Consider the following 7,417-nt stretch of genomic DNA (forward strand, 5'->3'; position numbering starts at 1 on the left):
ATAGACCTCTTGGTGTGTTATATTCTGCAGGTGCTAAACTTAAAATATTAATGTTTTCTGTAGTTCTAGTTTCATTAGTTAACATAGTATCTAAATGCCCTGCTGCAATGTTGTTTGAGGAATCTGGTGTATTGTTTGTAACAGAAGTGTCATTTCAAGGTGGTATATTTGCTGGTGTATATTTCCAATCTGGATTAATGGTGACTCCATATTCTTGAAACATACTGCTAGTAGTTGCTAAATATAGAGCTGAACGTTTTACTTTATTTGGTCTAACATTTTCAAAATGGGTATAGGATTCATAACTTCATTTTCTTTTTAATTTTATGTGAATTTTCATGTTATCATTAATTTGCCTAGGTAAAACAGTAACAGTTGTCATAACATCTGCAGATACATTAACTACTGCACCTGAGAGATTTTTGGAACCCACTTGGTAGTGCTCTAATTTGTAAAAAAAATATTCTTGGTGATACTAATCTATCTTCTAAATTATGCAAGTGTAAGGCTGCTGGGATATCTGGAAATCTCATCCCATTAGTTCCTGCATTTCTGCATCATGGCAGCAGCTCAGCTCGGGAGCCTCCAGGAAGAGGCCACATGTTGCATCTGTTTGAAATATTTTACTGACCCGGTGACTATCGATTGTGGACAACTTCTGCCGCTCCTGCATCACACAGAGCCGGAAGGGAAGAGATAAAAACTTCCCCTGTCCACAGTGCAGGCAAATATCTTCTGGGAAAAACCTCCGAACCAACAGGCAGCTGGGGAACATGGTGGACCTTGCAAAAAAGCTTAATCTGACCCTCGTGAAGCCCAGCCCCCAGGGGGAGAATCTGTGTAAGAAACTTGAAGAGAAACTGAGGCGGTTCTGTGCAGAGGATCAGGAGATGATATGCCTGGTCTGCCGGGAGTCAAAGGAGCATAAAACTCACTTAGCAAGTCCAATAGAGGAGGCTGCAGAGGAGCACAAGGTGAAACTTCAAAAGTTGTAGCGGCTTCTGTTATGTTATGTTATAATTTTATTTTTATAGCGCACGACTACTCCAAAGGAGTGTCCCGGCGCTTTATCGAGGCAGCTCAGTATAAAAAACATAACACCATAAAAACAGACACCAAACATGAGAGAGCAAAAGAAAGGAATCCTAAAGGTTAAAAATCCAGGTCTTAAGGCTCTTCCTAAACAGGAGCAGGTTAGGGGAAGACCGGAGGGCCAAAGGCAGGGTGTTCCACAACTGAGGGGCCCTCAAAGTAAAGGAGCGCCCCCCAGTGCGAGCCTTACTCACTCGAGGGACCACAGCCAGAAACAGGGATTCTGACCGCAACAATCTAGCCGGGCGGTAGAACGCAAGCCTGCGTTGTAGGTATTTTGCTCCGGCGCCAAAAAGCGCTTTATGCGCCAAGGTCAGTACTTTGAACATGATCCGCTTCCGGATGGGCAGCCAGTGAAGCGACTGCACCAAACCGGAGGCTCTCACTCGCCTATGAAGGCCAAAAATGGCGCGGGCCGCGGAATTCTGCACAACCTGCAGCCGCTGAACAAGATAGTCCGGAAGACCTACGTACAGGACGTTCGCATAGTCCAGTCTGGAGCCAATTAAGGCTTGCACAGTGATCTTTCTATGCTCTTCTATGAGCAAAGGCAGGAACTTTTCCGGAGCATCTTGAGTATACTAAAGCAGGTGCCCGTCAGGCCAAGAATGTGTGATCTCAGCGTCAGATTGTTATCAATCTTCACTCCCAGATTTTTTGCCACAAGTGATGACTGGGCGGGGGGACACATATCTATTGGCCACCAAGCCCGCCAATCGGGGTCAAGGGAACAACCGAAGAACAAAACCTCCGATTTGTTGGAATTGGCTTTGAGGCTGTTCAGCTGAAACCAGCTGAAAACCATCTCCAGGCAGCCCCGGATGTTCTCACCATCAAAAGCCTGATCTTTCCCACACGCGAAAAGCAATTGAGTGTCATCCGCGTAGGACACGATCCGGGTCCCAAAGGACTCCACCAGTGCCGCCAAAGGTGTCATAAAGATGTTAAACAGAGTCGGGCTCAACACAGAACCCTTCTGAAGAACGAGGAGAGATATTTTCTGGAGTCTAAAGTCAAGGAGGAGGAACAATATAAAACCATGAGGAACAAGCTAAGAACTGAGAAGAATAAAGTGTAATCTGATTTTGAAAAGCTGCGGCAGCTTCTGAAAGAAAATGAGCAAACACTGCACCGAAGACTGGAGGAGATGGAGAAGAAAATGACCGTGATAGAAAATGCAAATATCGCCAAACTGTTCAATCAAATCACCTCTCTCCAGGCCCTGATAATGGAGATAGAAAAGAAGTCTGAGGCACCAGCGTGGGAACTCCTGCAGGATGTCAGAAGCACCCTGAGCATTTCAATTTGAATTTAAAAGAATTTGTAAAGCGCACGTCTACCAAACGGTTTCTTGGCGCTGGGGGATGCTGAAAACCAGGGGCGGGGGCGCAAAGGACTAAGATGGAAAAGCTTGCAGGAAAAGGAACGTTTTAAGGGTACTTCGAAACTCCATATAAGAAGCAGCAGATCTGATAGCAGACGGGAGTGCATTCCAGAAGGTGGGGGCGAGGACAGAAAATGTCATGCCTCCCGACCTGCTTTTCTTGAAGCGGGGTACAGAGAGAAGAAGCTTGGTAGAGGAGCGTAACTCTCTGCTGGGACAGTAGGCCTTAATAGCGGAAGAAATGAAAGCGGGGGCGGTACCCGCCAGAGCCTGAAAAGTCGTGCAGCCCAGCTTAGAGAGCCCGTTCTTTAACGGGTAACCAGTGTAGTGATTTGAGTAGGGGAGTAGTGTGATGGGATTTGGGTAGCCCATAAATCAGGCGGGCAGCCTGATTTTGCACTAGCTGGAGGCGTCGAAGGGCCTAGGCGGGAACACCGTTGTACACGATATTCCCGTAGTCTAACCGTGATAAAACCATCGCCATTAGAATCAATTTTAAAGCAGAAAAAGAAAAATAACGGGAGATTTTCCAGATGGTGCGGAGGGTAAAAAAACAGGAGGAAACTACGGATCTGCGAGTGCAGTGTAAGGTGTTGGTTTAGTGTGATCCCAAGTGTTTTGACAGAGGACGACGGTGACGGGGGGGGGCACAGGGAGGGAGGCCAGAAAGTGGGGGACCAGGGACTGCGACTGCCGCCGGTAAGAACTAGCTCTGTCTTATCCGGGTTTAGTTTAAGATGATTGCAGTTCATCCAGTCCCGGATGAACAACATGACAGATTGAAAATTGTGAACATTAGCTGGGGAGTGGGAAAGGTTGAAAATGAACTGGAGGTCATCGGCATAGTTATACACCGTGACCTCCATCTCCTGTAGTGCAGAAATAAGGGGGAAGATGTACAGGTTAAACAATAAGGGGGAAAGGGACGATCCTTGAGCAGGTGTAATAATGTGAAGTTTCAGTGCCCAGAGATGGTGCTGAAGAGTTATAAAGTGATGGTAACTCTGGATCCTGACACCGCTCACCCACAGCTCCTCCTGTCAGAAGAGGGGAGACGAGTGAGATGGACGGGCACAGCAAAGACCCTGCCGAACACCCCCAAGAGATTCACCAACTACCTCTGTGCGCTGGGGAGCGTGGGGTTCACCTCTGGCAAAAATTCCTGGGAGGTGCAGCTGCTGCAGGAGGGGGCAGGGTGGGAGGTGGGGGTCGCAGCAGAGTGTGTGGACAGGACGGAAGGGATCACATGGTCACCTGAGGGGGGAGTCTGGGCTGTGTGGGGGGTGGAAGGGTCAGTACAAGGCACTCACCTAACACCACTCTGAACCCGCGTGAGAAGCCCCTGAAGCTGGGGGTGTATCTGGACTACGAAGGGGGGCGTCTGTCCCAGTACAATGCTGACTCCATAGAGCTTCTCTACACCTTCCCGCAGGCCCCCTTCACACAGAGGCTCTTACCGTACTTCTATCTCTGTGACAGAGCGGAGATGAGGCTGGTGTGAGAGCTGGAGGGAGCTTCAGCCTCTCATGCTTCCCTCCCTCCCCCGTGCAGTGATAATGTGACCAGGAGCTCAAGCAGAGACGCTTTTATATAATAAAACGCTCCCTTCGGGGAGAAGTCCCTGGGGGGGGGGGGGCAGTAACTCCAGTGACATTATCAGGTTTCTCAGTTTTCTTTCCTGTAGATTTATTAATTTATAGATGTCAGCCGCCCCATGTGCAGACCTCCCGCCCCTCTGTCATCCACAGTTTAAACACCAACATTCCAAAGAATCTTTTTCACAAGGACCCTCCCACATGTTGCCATGACAACCAGTAGCCTCACGTGAAACTGACTGCTACATATCTCTTTTCCTTGTACAATTTTAAAACCAGGGCAGGAATGTTTGCTGTGTGAATCATGCACCAGACATCATGTAACATATGATAAAGTCTCTGTAAAATTCAATAAAGAGTATTTCTTTCTTTCTTTCATCCCATTATAAAAAGAACAGGGTGGTATTTTGTCCTTACAAATATATGTGTAACATGTTTTGCATATATCATCTGTTTGGCATTTGCTAATGTTACATTCTATGAATTTAGCCTGTTTTCTAATATTGGGTGTTTTCTGCAAACTTTGTTTATGCCATAATTGATTGCAGATAGTGCAAGCGTACTCGGGCCGTATGTTTATTTGGGCATGAAGGATACTAATTATGTCATTTGTTGTTTGTAAGGTTATATTTGTATTACTGTTAAGTGTATTTTCTCAGTCTTGTGTATGCTTTCTTTTTCTGTTACTGTGATTTTCTAGAACCTGTATCCTAGTTGTTTGAGTTTGTAATTCAGCATTAGGTGTAAATGTGTTTGTTAGTACATTGGTATTGCTAATGGATATGGTAGAAGCCAAATTTACGTGCGTTGTAGAAAGCTGTTTATTTGTTTGGCTATTGCTGTTTGGATTTTGTATAATTATATCTTGTACTTATAAGTTTGTTGATGTAATATGTGTTAATGCTTTTTGAGCTATTTTTGTAGTATGGACATATGTCTTTTATAGTTCATTTTTTTCTTGCAGTGATTTTTGTGTTTTGCCTTAAGTGACATTTTGCTAACTGTTTATTTTCACTGGAGTGAATTGTAAAGCAATACTATGTGAATTTGTTAGCTTTTCTTTATTAGCTAGCTTTATAGTGTATTCTATAACTAGATTAATAGAGTTGATTTCTATAGCAATACATGTTCCATTAGGATGAGGTATTGCTTTTTGATCTTGGCTATGTGAATCAAATATAAAGAATGCATGGATAATTTTAAATACTGAAATTACATATGTATCCATACAGATTAATACACCAGTTTGTAAATTAATTGAAGAAGGTAATGTTATAAATTTGGCATTGAATTTTTTTTTATCTCGTTTATAAAGCATTTTTGGACTTTAATAGAAAATATAAAGTTATTGTGCTCTATGAAATTTGGCAAATATTGTGGTTGCATATTGTTTTCTTTATTAACAGAGTGCATTTCTGTATATAAAGCATCTCCGAGATCAAAATATTTATGTATTTTCCCAATGGTTCAAGAATAGAATCTCAGCTGGATAAAATAGGTTTGCCAGGTGGGGAATTCAAATCTTTGTGAATTTTAGGAAGGGTGTATAGAACTGGAGTGCAGGGACTTTATTTGTTCAAAAATTCAAACCCAAGTTTGGTCAGGATGCCGAGGTCCAATTCCACGTGGTGGAACGTAATATTAGAGCCTTAATAGTCTGGATTGGTTTAGAGATCAATTTGTTTTTTATTGGACAGTTGTTCCAGTATTTATGCTTTGTATTTATCTCTATTTTAAATTACAATACCCCACTCTTATCTACCGGTTTGATAATGATATTGTCCTCTTTTCTCAATTGATTCAGTGTCTTTCTTTCTTGTAGAATAATGAATGAAATAAGAGATCTAGTGGTTTTAAGAATGTTAATCTTACTCTGGACTGCTTTTTCAAAGGCCAATATTACTCCTGGCATTGTGGCATTAGTAGGAATAAAGGTAGAAGGTGATCCAAGGTGGGTGGCGGACTAAAGGGGAGGGGTATCTTTGTCAGAATTTGTTTTTTCAGCCTAATAATTCTGAAAAATTTGTGTAGTTCAGATTGTAATTTGAAATAGTCAGTTTTTCCGTTGGAACATAAGATCCCTTTGCTGAGAAGGGAGCTGGCTTCTGAGGAATGCCATATCACGCAGAGAATTACTGTGTATGGTCAGAGTTTAAAAATAGGAATGCACTGAAGGGTGTGATTTGCCTGTGCTGTGTCCACCATCTGTGGTGTAGATCCCTGTCATTCTATAGTGTCCCTGTTGTCCACTATTGACCATATGGACCCCATTTGTAGTAGCGCCTTCGTTTTTGATGATCTCCTGAGTATTGGTTCCAAGTCCGGACTCTGTTCCTCCTGCCCCTGTCCGTCGTCCTTGTTTGGCCTGAAAAAACGGTTCTGATTTGGGTTGTCACTTCCTTCACTTGTTCCTTCCCCAAGGTCATCGGAGCTTTCATTACCTTCTGATGACTCAGAAAAGGTAACCAACCTGTTGTGTTTAAACCCACCCCAGGCGGCCTTCCAAAGCTGTTCAACTACCAGCCCAATATGGTACAGTCTAAGCTCAAAAAGTAGCCCAAATCTGTAACACTCAAATAATGTAATAAAAGGCTAAAACAAACATTTAGAAGCGCATAGATATTTGCCCCAAATAGAAACTAGATATAACTCTGTGCCTGAATTGTTTATTGTATTACGCTTGTTAAAAATGCAAGTAGACATGGAAAAATGGTCACTCACTTTTCATGTGCTGTCCCATCACACTCTCTGTGAGAAGACCAAAAAGTGTTATGGTATCTAGGTATAATGTATAAAAACACAAAAATTAACTTGAAGACCCTTATTTAGATGACGGTGCTGCAAGGTGAGGAGAACCATCAACCTCCCCAAAATCTAAGGCCTGAGCCTACTGAATGCAATAACCCTCCCCAGCACATGTCGATGTGTGAAAAATGGTTCAACAGTGCATATTATCAGCACAATTTATACAAATGAATTCAGATTCTCTTTTGTCTTTTTATTCTGTAGATCTTCAAACAGCAAAACAGCCGACACGTGTTTCTTCGCATACATGGGAATTAGTCCCGCGGCTTTTTCAAGGCTGTCTTCTCTGTATGGGACCTTATTTCTGTGGTGATAATTACAACCCACAAGGGTATCTGTATCTTGCGGCATCCTCAAAAGAGTTCCTAAGTATCCAGGAATCCAGATATGTGCAGATATTTCAAGCTCCAATCTGGGCTTCTTTCCTCTGGACACCGCCATCTGCATGTTGTCGAGTGTCCCACCACTCTCTTCAGCAAAGATGCAAACCTGGTGCCTCAAAAGCAGATCAAAATGAAAGGCAGTATAAAGTAACTTGCCT

The 7,417-nt window shown here is 43.3% G+C and overlaps 1 pseudogene; it reads left to right on the plus strand.

Moving 5' to 3' along the window:
- Positions 1-559: 559 nt before the first annotated feature.
- On the plus strand, positions 560-3,977 carry LOC144797851 (E3 ubiquitin-protein ligase TRIM39 pseudogene; annotated as a pseudogene).
- Positions 3,978-7,417: the final 3,440 nt, after the last annotated feature.

The sequence above is a fragment of the Lissotriton helveticus genome, chromosome 12, assembly GCF_964261635.1.
Source record: "Lissotriton helveticus chromosome 12, aLisHel1.1, whole genome shotgun sequence".
In the NCBI taxonomy this organism is placed as follows: domain Eukaryota; kingdom Metazoa; phylum Chordata; class Amphibia; order Caudata; family Salamandridae; genus Lissotriton; species Lissotriton helveticus.